Source organism: Cimex lectularius, unplaced genomic scaffold, assembly GCF_000648675.2.
Source record: "Cimex lectularius strain Harlan isolate CLEC.00 unplaced genomic scaffold, Clec_2.1 scaffold8, whole genome shotgun sequence".
NCBI classification, from domain to species: domain Eukaryota; kingdom Metazoa; phylum Arthropoda; class Insecta; order Hemiptera; family Cimicidae; genus Cimex; species Cimex lectularius.
In genome coordinates this window covers 2,227,626-2,243,478 of record NW_019392656.1, presented here as the reverse complement: position 1 = coordinate 2,243,478, position 15,853 = coordinate 2,227,626, and the positions used below count along the sequence as shown (strand labels likewise).

The following is a 15,853-nucleotide window of genomic DNA, read 5'->3' as shown; positions in this document are numbered from 1 at the left end:
ACAGCAAAATCTTACAGGCACTCTCAACACGACACACAAGGATGGCACAATTACACAGAAGACAAACACTTTGAGCCCTGAAGATGATCTCAATAAAAGATCGAAACGTTGGCACGATAAAGAAAATGTTTTTCTGAAACCTACATCACTCCCGACCGCATCTCACGATATCTGAATAACTAAATTATCAATGAATAACTATTTGTATTTTTAGAAAAAGGTACTCACATTAGTATTTGTCTAACAATCTTAGTCTATATTTATTTCTAAATTTACTGAGGCTTTTTAAAAATATATTTTCGTTTAATTCATTATACAGTCTTATGGATTTCAGATAGAATGAGTTATGATACATCTTTGTTTTACATAAAGGAATAACTATTTTTGAATCAGAGTGCCTGCTTTCATTTCTGAAAAATATATTGTAAGCCGGCCCCCGTCTTAGCGATAAGTTAAATTGTAAAATAAGAACAAAATAGGTAAACGAGGAAAAGGGACAGGGGTTGTGCTTTGAAGGGGCAACCGCCCAAACGGGAACTACGTGACACTTCTGGCAAATGTAGCTTGGAAATGGTTACCCAGGTAGACAGCTAGGTAAGAACGGGGGATTGGGAATACGTCAACCCTGTGCAAGACCGCCGTCTTTGCCGGCCCAGCCGCGGCGTGAGAACTCCCCCGACTTTTGAGTTTCCTTTCCACCCCTACTCCGGGAGAGACCCGGTATAAAAGGGATGACTGGAAAATCAAAAGGCAGTCAAAATCCGAGACTCACCCCAGGCAGTCAATATACAAGACTCACCCCAGGCAGTCAAGACCAGGACTCTCTCAGGAGTAACCTCGGAAGACTTGCCTGAGTCAAAATCCGAGACTCACTCCAGGCAGTCAATATCAAGGACCGGGAGAGAAACAGCCACACTCGGTCTGGGATTCAACAAGCGGACTCGGCCAGCCAGAGCCAGCGAGGATCAGCCGTTGCGACCAATCGAGCCAAGTCAGAGGTCGAGAGAAGAGATGCTGTGGACACTGATCGTGGCGAGCATCGTTTGGAGTAAGTCCCTTTGTCGATAGACTCATCCCAGGTTTAGAGTTGTGGCTGACTTGTAGATTGATTAGATTCTGTGGTTTGGGTACCGTTAAGAGAAGGGATTGTGTACAATAAATGTTACTGAATATGCTCTCAGTTTTTACCTTTACTCTGGACTCCCCAAACACGGGTGTGCAATTGTGACTAAATGATATTAATGACTTTATTTTTTTCTTAGGGGAAAGTTGATTTTTACAACTTCCGTATTGATTCTTTTGTTTTCTTTTGACTGTGTTTAGTGTAGTTATTTTGTCCAAATCTGTTTTGGCTGTTTGCTTTCTTTATTTTCTATGTGTGGTGTTAAGTGGCCGTTAGTCAATGATTATTCGGAGATGGTGAGATGCAGTCTGGCGTGACGTAGGTTTTAGAAAAACTATTTCTTTATCGTGCCAACGTTTCGATATTTATTGAGACCATCTTCAGGGCCTGGGATTTAAACAATGTTTATAAATCTCACGCATCTCACGATCTCAAAATAATATTTATTTTCTAAGTTTTATGTGTTTTAATTCATTTTTCTTTCTTTTCTGCGCTTTTTATTAAGTTAAAGTTGGAAAAGAAATTTTTCCTAGGGCAAAAAGTTGAATTACTACATTAACCCCATTCGCCCTTTTTACACCGACACCAGTTTTTTTCCCATTTAGCATAAAATTTCTTAATTTTGGTTCGATGTAATTAAAGAAAAAAGGCATACCGCTAGAATACATATAAAACGAAGAAGAAGTTACGAAATTTGACAAACTCTACTGTGAACTTGTGATTTATTTATTTAAGGAAATTTCTTTAAGGAAATTGAACGCTATTTTCTATGCTTTTTTATTTCCGTAAAAGTTGAATAGTTCAAGAGCTACGAGTAGATTTATGACGAAAACCGTAGATAGTTGAAAAATTAAATAAAACGTTGGATATCTGCATAGAGTTGAGAATCGGACCATAGTTGTACGAACTTTTTTGATGCATGAGGTGAGAAGTTCACTGGCAAAGTTTGTATCGCCAGTCGCCGACGCCACATTTTGATCAGCATGATGCTTATGGCCTTATGCGTTCGAAAATAACTAACTTCCTGAAATACTGTTTCCGCTTTGATTACCACGGTTCGTTTTTTTAACGCCAACTGTGCATTATATTATTCTACTTGATTGTTTGTAATAAAAGCTGGAGTAAGTTTAAGGAAACGCCAACTCAGCGAAAAGGGGAGAAGAGAAAGGGTCATAGGTCCCGATGTGATCGCGGTGTCGGAGGAAGGGACCGCGCATGCACAACCGCATACTGTGCCCATCGTTCTTCCCGACCCTACTTTATAATGTAATTGGTAAATCGTGAGATTCCTCCTATGGTCGGTTAGGAGATGAACCTATAATTTGATCCTTACTGATCATTTTGGTCTGCCTATCCTCGCTGCGCTGGTCGTCAGTCGTGCTTCCACATTTCACCTTTTTCAATGTGTCGACGTTCACTCTGCCAGCAATGAACGCGATTTATGACTTGAAATAACAAATGTGTATTTATCTTTAGAACTTAATATAAGGAAATAGTATAAGAAAAATTTTCATTCCTAAAATCCTGGAGGGTGTAGAGTAGAAATGCGACGACCTAATAACACCAATAAATAACAAACAATACTGTGAGTTATTTAAGGGAATGTTCGCGTTCAGGTCTCATCAATCTAGGGTCGCCATAAATTTGGGATCGCGGCGACGATTGGTTTTTTGCCCCTTCGATAGAATGACTATGCTGCTCGGGGGCTACGTAATGAAAAGCCCCAGGAATTGCGGGTTGTTGCACGCACATATTTTAGTCGGATGACCTGACCCCAATTTGCAGGTCCAATATATTAAGGGATAACTGGAAAATCAAAGGAATCGACAATGAAGTAACGAGACTAGGGAGGGAGACAGGGATTCAAGACTCAATGACTCGTTACTCGAGATCGTCTCAGAAGGAACGGTGGGTACAGGTCTGAATTTTTTCTTCATTTTGCAAGTCTCCGACTGGAATGGTCGTAACCAATAACCCAAACCAACAACCCAAACCGCCGATACCCGTCTTAGAATAAGTTGTATTTGTTAAAATAAGAACAATGAAAAATTAGTTTAAAACCACACAAAAAGGCAGTAAATCGGGGCGATCACCCGGACAGGAGGGACGTTACGTTTCTCAGAGACCAGGGAAACCTAGCACTGCAATAATTGCACAGTTTGGTCCAATAAATCAGAACATTGAAGGGTTTCGCAGACCCAGATGGGTGTCACGTGATGTTCCTGATATTGAAAACATAAAGTTGCAATACTTGGACAACCGATCACATAAAAAAACTAATGGCGAGGTATCTATTACTGAAGTGTTGTCACAAGGGCAAAAATATGAAGCGACGTTATCGTAAATCTGAATCGCGTCAACCAGGTGCGCAACCACCCGCGGCGTGGGAACACCCCCGAATTTTCATTTTCCTTTCCACCCAGGTAGACAACTGGTATAAAAAGGAATGATATGGAAATCAAAAGTCAGTCTCGTACAAGGGATCAAATCAGTGAGTCTCGTTCAAAGGCTCAAAAGCATAAATTCAAATAAATGTTTGGGAACTCTCTGGTTTATTCAATTCTAGAACCTCACCATCCTCTACACAAAAATAAATAGCGAGGCGTTTACGCCGGCTACTCTCTTATCGCTTAGAGAAAAGCAAGCGAATGTAGAGAGTTAGACTGCCGCTTACACAATTATTGGACATTTTTTGAAGTTGGGCAATTGGTGGTCAAATTTTGGAAACAGTAAGTTAGCTTCGTCCGTGGAAAGACCCAAAACATGGCCAACTATGAAATTTATCTAACTGTTTAAATTTTCCGTTGAATTTGAATTAATTACGGAGAAAACTTGTAGTCAAATTATCAATGTTAAAATCACAGGCGGGCATTTTTAATTATCACTTTTTGCACATCGTAAAAACAAATGATAAGGGACATTAAATCATTAATCATAACATTCATACATGGTACTTTTACGATTAATTTAAACGAATCGTAGAGAAGAATTAATCTCGTTTTAATATATTTACATTCATCAAAGACAACACACTGGCATCAGATCCCACGTCCTGAACCATCCATCTCACATCGAATCACTGATTCCTGATTCCGCCAGCATTCCTCTGGTTGTCGAGTTCTTAAGTTGAATCTATCTTGCCTTAACAGTGAAAACTTGGCTGTAGTTGACAGTCACGTTTTGACACGTGTGTGAGCTTAACTCCCCTCACTTTGGAGTCTCGATCTAAACTCGGTCCTAGTCTGGACTTTCTCTTCATTTTGGAAAGACTTTGACAGGACAAGAAGCCTCGGTTGGGCGTTTTACCTTGGAGTTTCAGTCTCTAAGTAAAATTAACTCCCTGTGTTTTTGAGGCCTTTAAACTAAACTATCGGTGCTTGACATTGGCCTGGATTTTCTCCTCATCTTGCCAGTCCTTGATCAGACATATATTATGGTGACAACGCTTGCTTTGCAGTCAGTCGGAGCAGCCGCTCTCTCTCTCTCTCTCTCTCTCTCTCTCTCTCTCTCTCTCTCTCTCTCTCTCTCTCTCTCTCTCTCTCTCTCTCTCTCTCTCTCTCTTTGTGTACTTGATGATGATGCTCTGATGCTAGCTGTTCTAACTCCACAACTACTCGAGCCAATAAAAAAACGGAAATTGCAAAGTTGAAAAAAGGAGAATCTCGAACCAAAGGAATGACGGCGCAGAACGCGGAGTCGTAAATCTAGACCATTTGAAGAAAGTGAATTTGATTTATTGAGTCAAAAACAAGAGATTTAATTTCATCTAGAGTAGACTGTAACCGAAGCGAAATCGAAAATCCTACGGCTGGAAAGCGAGAGCTGTCATCAAAATATATATCTGATCGAAGACTGGCGAGGTGAAGAGAAAATCCAGACCAATGACAAAAAGCAAGAGTTTTAGTTTGAAGGTCTTAAAATAAGGATTTCACTTATAGGGACACTAAAGAGTCTGTAAACCCAAGGCAAAAGCCGAAAAAGGCGAAGAGGCCACATGACAAGTCTTACAAAATGAAGAGAAAGTCCAGACAGTCAAATGCAGCAAGGTATGTCAAGGCAAGAGAGATTCAACTTAAACATCCGGCAGGCATTTCAGGGCAATCATTTCGTACGTAATGTTCAGGACATGGAAAATGATGCTAACAAGTTAGTCTTTAATTACAAAATCAATATGGGCTGATGGACTTACAGATCACCTCCTGCCATATTACATCTTGACATCAACAATCAAATCACCCGATCTTATCCCAAAAAACTATCACCGCTGTTTTAATTAATTAACATTTTTATGTTTTGGTTGAAATGAAAAAGATGAGAAAATGAAAAAAAAACCCACGACCTTCGGCTCAACACGCCGATGCTCACGTTAGCTCAAGTGGTTAGACCAGCGGCGTGTTGGGCCGAAGGTCGTGGGTTCGAATCCTGCTCGTGAGACTAACTTTTTTCATTTCAACCAATACCTTACATAAAAATGTTAATTAATTGAAAGAAGTAATTTGGTGAATCATACCACTAAATATTCAATCAAAGATTATAGTACTATATAAACCCCAAAGTCCTCACTACCATCTGTTCATAGATCTTACTTATTTGTAAGTAAGTGTTATGCATTGTATTTTCACTTCATTTATTTGTTGTTGATAGTTAGGCACGGTTAGGGCCAAAGTAAGTGGTTTAAGTTCAGGTCGTCATGAAAAAGATCTGTCCATCAAAGACTTACAAAATGAAGAGAAAGTCCAAATCAATGGCAAGCACAGAAAATGCAAAAGCAGGGGGGGATTGTATTTATATAGACTCAAAAGGGACTGTAACTCAAGGCGCAACGCCGAAAGAGGGTCCCCCGCACAGGTCAAGGTTTGTCCTAGTCTTGCAAAATGAAGAGAAAGTCCAGACTCGAACCGAGTTTAGTTTCGAAAGACTCGAAAGTGAAGGAAGGTAAGTTTTCATGCATGTCGAAAAGAGACTCTCAAATACAGCCTATCAAAGGCAAGGTAGATTCAACTTAAGAACTCGACAGCCAGAAGAATACTGGGCAAAACATTTCAAGCGAGGTGTTCAGGACATGGAATGCTTTGTCTTTGATCAATGTTTATGATGAAAGCTGTAGATCTCCCTGATAATTTATTTGTCGATGTAAAAAAGTAAACATTTTAAATGATCTTAACATTAATAATTTTACTACAAAATTTCTTGTGTAATTAATTCAGATTTCTCGAAAAATTCAGACAAAAAGTACATAGTTGACCATGTTCTGCACCGTCCCACGGACGAAGATCACCAATAACCTACGTCAAATTTTGGGCTAATCGGAAGTCAATAACGACATGGGAAAATGAGTGGAGGGAGGTGATAAAGGTAATACACGCCAAAGCATTTATTCCAACCATTGAACACCGCATGAATTTAAATTTAAGTCACACCTTTAAGCCTCCCATGGCACTTAAAGATGATTGATAACCCTCATTGCCCAAGCTGTGGAACACCCCAATCTCGACACATAATCTTCGAATGCAAAATATTCGACCAAGAGATATTCATTGATTCGGCATGTCACTTTGGAAGGAAGCGGCTGACCTACAGAACGGACTTTGTCGACAGAACAATGGACATAGTTTGAACAGTTTATAAATCAAAATGATTTGGAAATGTTATAAAATAAATATTAAATAGTACTTGAGAAAATATACTGACAGGCAAAAAATTCCACCCAACAGATTTTTTCATTTTCTCGATAAAAGAAAATTCTGCACTTAATTTGTCTCATTGTTTTTATTAATAAATATTTATTTATGATATGTTTAAAATTAGAAATATTAATTAGACGTAAACACACTTAATCCTTAATCCAAAACAAGGGTTTTTCAATGTTTAATTTTTACGGAATTTAAAATGATTATTCAGTGTCATTTGAATTCTGAAGCAATAAAGTTTAGTTTAGGAACAAAGGTTGTAAATCTGAAGGGGCGATCACCCAGACGGGATCGGCGTGACGTCCCCCTCAAATCTGGCAAACGTAACTTTGAAATAATTACACAGTTGGACAGATAGATAAGAACGTCGAAGCGTGCCGCAGGCCCGGACTGGAACCACGTCTTGTTTCCCACGTAACTGGAGAACGTAAAGTTGCAATAGTTGACAACCAAGCAAATAAATAACTATCGTCTAGTTATTTAGTGCTGAAGGGTTGTCACACGGTCAAAAATATGTAGCGACGTGGGACATCGTAAATTGGGGTCGAGTCAACCATGCGCCCGACACACGTCTTCGCCAGTTCACCCGCGGCGTGGGAACTTCTCCGACTTTTGATTTTCCTTTCCACCTCTACTCCGGTAGAGAAACTAGAAACAGTCGCTATGAGCAAGTAGAGGAGCAATTACGTGAGCAAGTTAGGGTCGAATGGCTTCGTTCATTGGAGCTCGAGAAAACGCTGATGAAGTCGAACAAAAACATGCAGAAAGCCTCGAGAAAACGGTCAAGGAGGCTGAGTCCAGAATTACTGTTGTGAGGCGTTATCGGCGGGACTTATCTTTACAGGTGATGATCAAATCCTGGGGAGGAGAAGTGACTGCTAAGCCGGTAAGGAGTTCCTAGACAACTTGGAAGAGGTTGCAGCTTGCGGGAACTGGACAGAGGAGGATAAGTACGTAATATGTAAACTTAAACTCCATGGCCCGGCGGCGGCCTTTGTTCGGACCCACCCGAACGGAAAAGGTAGAGCAACATATCAGGCTCTAGCCGATGCGTTGAGGGATCGTTTTAGCGACCCGAGAAATTTTGAACACTTCGAGAAGTTGCTACATGTGGTCGAGCCATGCCCAAACGAGAGTGTTCACGAAATTGCAGAACGGTGTAGCGGATTAGGAGCCAAGATGGGTCGGCCAGGTAAAGAATCCTCTTGGTGGTCCAAGGGGATTGAACGAAAGGTTGTTCAGGCTTTCTCCCGAGGACTTAGGGGAGAAGTAGGAAAACAGGTCGTCATTGGACGACATACTACTCTGAAAGACGCGTTAAGGCATGCGTTGGAAATAGAGCAGGCCTTATCGGAAAGAAAAGAGGTCCGGAGAGAAATATTCAGTCAGTGAAAACGGAAAACGAAAAAAGGAACCAAGTCGATGGTCGACAGAACAGACGGAGCTGAGGATGCTGTGGACACTAATCGTGGCGAACGTCGTTTGGGGTAAGTCCCTTTGTTAATAGACTCATCCCAGATTTAGAGCTGTGGCTGACATTTAGATAGATTCTGTTGTTTGGGTACAGTTAAGAGACGGAATTGTATTACAATAAATGTTAAGGAATATACTCTGACTTATTGAATTCTAGAACATTACCTTCACAAGAATAAGTACCGAGGCGCTTACGCCGACTCCTCTCTTGTCGCTTAGAGAAAAGCAAGCGAATATTGAGAGACTATTCGACCGCCGCTTACATTTTTATCAATAAATATTTATTTATGCTATGTTTAAAATTAGATATATCAATTAAACGTAAACACGCTTAATCCTTAATCCAAAACAAGGATAAGGGATTTTTCAATGTTTAATTTTTACGGAATTTAAAATGATTATTCAGTTTCATTTGAATTCTGAAGCAATAAACAGTTTAGTTTTCATCTTTGTTTTCTTAATTTCAATTTTTAAACTTAAAAATGCCACTTAGTGTCTAGGTTGTTGCGCGTGGTGTGGCACTTATTGATGATGGACGTCCCATCAGGTATGCGGCTGTTACCATCGGAGTTCCCTGTGAAACACTGCGAGACGCCTTTAGACTTTATTGAGAAACTGGGTCCTACCATAGAAGGCCCCGTCCTGTACGCCCTAGGGTAACAGAACCAGAGGATGACCGTTTTTGACTTTGAGAATTTTGCGAAACCGGCACCTTACTGTTGTCCAAGCGATTCATCACCTCCAGGAAGTTCGAGGTGTCCAAATTTCTGAACGCTCTGCACGAAGATTAAATCAGTATGGACTGAAGGCTTTTCACCCCGTAAGAGGACCAGAATCAGCCAGAACACACAGAGTTGCACGGCTCGCATTTGTCGAGAACACATTGGTCTTTGGACGATTGGTCTGCTGTACTTTTTACTGACGAGTGTAGATTTGCTCTTCGATCTCCAGATGGGCGTGAAGGAATATGGAGAAGGCGAATCGAAAGGTACGAAGCCTGTTATTAGAGAGTCGCACAGAGATGGTTGTTGTGGAGGATCTTTGACGGCCATTCGCTGTGAGGATGAAATTTTGGTACATCCTGCGTTGCCTATCCTCGATAAAATCAGCGACACTCCTATTCTAATGCACGATAATGCTCATCCAGATGTCGCATGCATAGTACAAACTACCTTCAACAGCGAAACATCATGGTCTTAACCTGGCCAGCCCGTTCTCCAGACTTGAACCCCATCGACCATTTATGGGATAACCTCAAAAGACACGTCCATCACTTCCTGACACACTTTACGAACTTGAAAGGACTATTCGTGAAGAATGGGCTAACTTCCAGCAAAGAGACATTTCCAGAATGGTAGAAAGAATGCCGAGGCGTCTTCGAGATGTAATTAGGGCAAGAGGAGGAAATACGCGATATTGAAATTTAATTAAAAATCTAAAACAAAATTAAAACAAATTTTATCTGTCCGTCTTTTTTATTTTTTATTTTTTTAATTTCTTTATTTTTTTCATTTTCCTTAGCAATATACATTTTTCACTTTTTTAGGCACAGACACAATTATTAAACGTTAAAAAACGTGAAACTTTGATTTATACATAAAAAATATGTACAAATCAAGTTATATTACAAGTGGGCGGAATTTTTTGCCTGTCAATGTAATTTAGTTAAAAAAATGGATGGATAAAGATCAACATACTGTTTCAGATCGTCTAAATTCAAAAATGACCAATTTTTGTGGTGAGTAGTTTTAGTTTATAGTTTTTCAGGCAGTATTCCATCTGTAGTTGTGCTTCAATGACTAAACACTCGGAAAAGAAGGGTAAATATATTTAATAACAGGATTTGTTACAAATTGGCATATTAATTTAGAAGAGGAGAAAAATAAACCTCCATATTTAATCTCTCATCAGTGGGCGGTTTATCTACCCACTCAACGATCAGATTCTTACCCTTCAATTAAAATGTATTTACATAAATAACAAATCTTCAGAACTTTCTCATCAAGTAACACTTAATAAAAAGTTGTCCGGCAACTTACATCGGTATAACATCGCAATATCTGGATAAGAGAGTAAAGCAACATATCTATGACTGCAAAAAACCCAAACAAAATCCTACAGCACTGGCTACCCACCATTTTGAACACAAACACAATATCGACTTCAACAATCCAAAAATATTACACACAGAACAAAACAAACAAACGTAACTTTTTAGAAATGGTTTACAGCATCAATCACAGAACAGACACATGTAAACTCACTCGCAGCTCCGCCAATATCATTAATCAAATTCAATGTCGATAACATGCATTTATCATCATCACATCACACAAAACATAAAAAACAATCATTACATCAAACATTTCTACGTAGTCTAATTCTTCAACCATTTGGCTTTCCTTTCCCTAATTATCCCCGTCTATATAATCCTGAAAGGATTATTAGGCCGAACCGACCCATTCTTTCCATTGTCGTCTCCTTTTACCTCAAAGAAGCTCCTCCTATAAAAATGTCTTTCTATCCCGACTTCCTTCCCCACCTCTTCAGAATCCAACGTATATGAACATAGAACATTAATTATTATTTGGAGATCGTCAGATGCGGTCTGGTGTGACGTGGGTTTTAGAAAAACATCTTCTTTATCGTGTCAACGTTTCGATCTATTAAATTCAATAGGGAAAATTCAAAAGGTGAGGTTGAGATAGGAAGTTAGTGTCCGAGTGGATCTAGGTCACGATAGCTCAAGTGGTAGAGCAGCGACGTATCTAGCGAAGATCGTGGGTTCGAATCCCGCTCTTGCCATTGACTTTTTTATCTCAACTAAAAACCTTAATTAATTGTAATGTTTCAACCTATATTGAGATCATCTTCACGGCTCAGAAAACGTCATGGCACTCTTAACGACACACAAGAATGGCATATTTACACAGAAAACAAACACTTTGAATGAATACAAATACTTTGATTTAAAGTCTAAAATTTCTTGCATTGTATAAATTCACTTTTTTCACATATAACATATATTTGTATAATTTAAACAATGTTTATAAATCCCAGGCCCTGAAGATGATCTCAATAAAGATCGAAACGATGGCACGATAAAGAAAATGTTTTTCTGAAACCTACGTCACACCAGACCTCATCTCACGATCTCCAAATAATCATTAAATATTCGTTCACTAAACACCACACACTTTAAAAAAGTTATAATTCACATCCACAAGCAACTTTTTAGTAATTTTTTAAACTTATATTCACTAGCCTATATGCGATTATGAAATTAACAAAGTCTGAGAGTAAAAAAACGTTGAGTGTATTTATTAGCGTGAGTAAAAGTTTAAAACAGTCATGATTATATCAAAGCGAGTTGGCAGGTAGAGAAGCTTTATTATTCGAATGCCTAATGCGTGCTGACCCAATTCCCAACCCTTTGTTCAGCTCCCTCCCCCTTTTTCTATTATGGCCCCTTTTAATTCTCTTTACTCGTGTTCTTTATACAAGCTGTTGTTGGCCGGTTCGTGGTGATCTTTTCTTCTTCCTGACAAGCAGAATGCATTCAGTTGAGGTTTTAAAACGTAGTTTCTTTTTTTTACTTGATTGTAATCATTTTTGTTCCCAGCTCGAGGTACTAACAATCGAAATGTTGATTTTTGGCTGAATCGCCGTTTGTCGAGACGGTTTTTGCTGATTGGTGTCATGCCAGTGGAAACGGGCCAGGAAAACTAAAAAGATCTGGCCCCTCTCCGACCCGGACCATCCTGCCAAATCAGAGCCAAAAACTGCTCACCACGATGGGACTTAATATTTGTATTTTAAACATTTCGGCCTCAAACGAGGAAATAATTGTGGAATCACGTGTTCTTCGAAAAATATGCGACTTTAGTTCAATTATTTTTTCATTTAATTTTCTCAGTGCTTAAATAGGAAAAGTCCTTCTACCATTTTCTATTATCAAGGTGTCATACATAAAATCTAGCCTTCAGCATGAGGAAGGAAGAATTTATGCCACACAAAAAATTAATAAAGAACTACCATCATAAATTATTCTTCCCCTGGGGTCAGTTATCGCAACTAAGAACAATATAGCTAAAGTAAAAGTATTTTTAAAAAAACAGACGAGGTTATAGATTGAATTACTACTTACATGCCTTTTCTCAGGTATTGGGTTGCCGCACTGAGTGCAGACGCGACTTCAGCAGATCCCAAGATGAGATTGCTTCGTCGGCAGCCCAGCTGGTTTCTAATTTAATTCCTTTTCGTCAGAACGAACGATAAAAATAACAATAAAATTCATTTCCACCTTGTAATCTTATGACACCGTACAGAATTTCATCCATTGATTTTTTAAAATTTCCCTTTTTTAAAATATAATTGGTTTTAATGTTTCGATAAACGATTTATTTTATTTTAGTATACTTCATTATAGAGGCGTACCCTTAACTTATGCTTTGTTTATATAGGATGAGAATCCGCCCTCCAGGGCTCTGAAATTACTCAGCGGCCATAAACCAGTATTACGTTGCGAAACATGAAACTTCATTAAACCTTCAAGCTTCAAAATGCACACTACATATTATACTGAACTCAAGTTATTGACAGTGTAAGTCTCACCTATGCATTTTTATGGTAAGTATCATCCATGTTTGCAGAGATCTTTCATATATTTTTGTAAAGTGGTAGATGTATCGACCATTTTTTTACTCATGATTAATCTGGATCTCGGTATGGTTTGGATGAAAAATTCAATTGTTATCTGCCAAGCTTCCAATAAGCTACATAAAAGCTGCATAACATAAAAGCTGCCAATTTTAAGGTCATCATCAGGGAAAAACAATCTTACAGATATCTACAAAATTGACTTAATAAAGTTGTTAACAGATGATTTCAAATTTCTTTCAATATAGACTCGGTCCCAACATTTTCAAGAACTGTAACACTACTATTACAATGGAATGTTAATTGGAATAGTGTTACATGGTCTTGAAATAGTATCATATGTTAATTGGAATAGCGTTACGTATTAATGTGGTGTGGTGATTAGTGACCATTAATCGATTTCTAAATAAATAAAGTTACGTATTAATTGGAACACTGATATAGTCCTGGTCAATGTTGGGACTGAATCTATATGGGAAAAAATGTGAAACCATCTATTAAAAACTTATTTATGTTGTAAGCCGGTCCCCGTCCACACAAAAATGGCTGTAAATCTGAAGGGTGTCGCAGTTCCTGACGGGAGGCACCAGGATGTATCCCATGAAGCTGGGAAACAAAGTTGAGTTGGGCAACCGATGAAATAAATAATAACTAAGCCGAAGATCGTGGGTTCGAATTCCGCTCGTGACACTAAATTTTTCATTTCAACCAAAACCTTACATAAAAAGATTAATTAATTGAAAGAAAAAATTTGGTCAATCAGACCACTAAATATAATGGATTTAATAAATAGCTAACGTCCAGTTACTTAATGCTGAAAGGTTGTCATTATTGACGTGGGACCTCGTAACTCGGGGTCGTATTAACCAGGTACGAGAAACACGTTTTCGCCGGCCCACCCACGGCGTGGGAACGAGTCTAAAGAAAGGCACCAACCAGTCAGCCAGCACCAAGGGGAGACAGCAGCCACACTCTTTCTGAGACTCGGCGAAAGGACTCAATCAGGAAGGGCCAGCTATTATGACGTCGAATAGAGTCGACTGTCGAGGCCCCACGAAGCTGAAAGGAAGAAGATCCTGGAGGAGAAAGGGATGATTTGAAAACTGGCATTGGCGAGCATCGTTTGGGATGTCATTTGGCGAATAAGCTCATCCCAGATGGTGGTAGCTTGGTAGATTGATTAAGATTTTGTTGTTGTTTTTGTACATTTAAAAGACGGAATTGAGTTGAAATAAATGGTGTAGAATATACTGGTTAAAGTCATGTTTTAAGAATATTTTGCACTGTTGATGACCTTAAAATAAGTCGAATGCTTAGCAGATAACAACTGAATTTGTTTTTTCATCCAGACCATACCGAGATCCAGATTATTCTTACATACCTTACCACAAAGCAGTGGATTTACATGACCAACAGTTTCAACTCTTTGGGGAACATGGTATGAAAAACAAATGAACTGAAATTATGAAATATGTGGTGTTTAGTGACCGTTAGTTAATGATTATTTAGAGGACGCGAGATGCTGTCTGGCGTGACGTAGGTTTTAGAAAAACATTTTCCTTATCGTGCCAACGTTTCAATCTTTATGGAGATCATCTTCAGGCCGTGGGATTTTTAAACATTGTTTAAATTAAACAAATACATGTGCAAGTGCATAAACAAATGTTCTCGAAGAATCGAGTCGTGCTTTCAGTTTGATTTTCTCCAGTTAAATCCTTGTTGGGTCCCGGCCCCCGTTTGACTATAAACGCCAGATCCCATATTTGAATTATATCGCCTCGATTTAACAGACAATGCTATGCGGACCCTTTGGCACAAGCGTATGGTGGGTCACCAAGGATTGAGGTCGCGTTAGCCCAGTAGAACAAAGAACCAGTGGGCTCCGTAATGAAAAATCCCGAGAATTACAAGTTGTTGCGCGGAAATAAGTCTGAGGCTAACAGTCACATTGTTTGTTTATTTATGCCAACATACAGACGGTCCAGAAAAGTGTCAAAATAAATATTTACGAATGTTATCTCTCTGGTTGTTCTATTATGGAACTTTACCTTCCTCCTTACAAAAAGTGATTAGCGTACTAAATTCCCTCCTAAGAGCTTAACTATTAGTTCGAAGAGCGTCAGAGCCGCTTACAAAACAAATAATCAATTTAGAAAAAACGAATTCTTTCATTAATTCAATTAATAAAAGATAAATCACATAGTAATTCAGAAATAAACATAACAGTTTAGATTAAAATTCAACACAAGAAAGCTTTGCGGGTTTGCATTTCTTGACTCGCAGGGGCGGAGATGATTTAAGAAGATTCAAATTATGAATTTCTGTTCGACTTGTACTTAAATATTTGCTGGATATTTCTCAACTTATTTATGTTTAATTTTCAATGGCTTAAAGAAATATATCGATCGAAAGTTAAAAATCTTCTGGGAACATGAAAAATAATGAAATTGCTTGTAAGTTGTGAGGAGGTTAACTATTGTAATCTAAATAGAGGAATATTATTTAATCATTTTAATACTATTATCACAATAATTAAATAGGTCAATTGAATAAACAATTAAATATTACCTAAGAAATAAGCCATAGTGCTCTGTACAAGGTAGTGCTGAATTGCAGGATCGAGCTAAATAGGTTAGGTACGCAATGCAGAGTTTCTGGTTTCAACTGGGAAACAAATTTCCCCTTGCAATAAGTGCTGGTAAAAATCCATTTGTGAACTAGAGTATATACTTCTTAGAAAAGAAGACAACGTGAGAGTGAAGAAACGACGATTTCTCAATAAAGCGGAAGTAAGATTTCAATTCAGAGAAACCTCCTTGCAATAAGTGCTGGTAAAAATCCATTTGTGGACTGGAGTATATACTTCTTAGAAAAGAAGACAACGTGAGAGTGAAGAAACGACGATTTC

General features: G+C 38.6%; 1 protein-coding gene and 1 long non-coding RNA gene across 3 annotated transcripts in view; one reads left to right on the top strand and one right to left on the bottom strand.

The window, feature by feature from the left end:
* Positions 1-15,853, bottom strand: part of LOC106669726 — a 48,535-nt gene that overhangs the window by 26,104 nt on the left and 6,578 nt on the right. The window lies entirely within an intron of this gene.
* On the top strand, positions 11,783-12,631 carry LOC112126169. Its single transcript, XR_002909820.1, has 3 exons — positions 11,783-11,854; positions 11,909-12,380; positions 12,448-12,631. It is a non-coding gene; the product is annotated as an uncharacterized LOC112126169 (long non-coding RNA).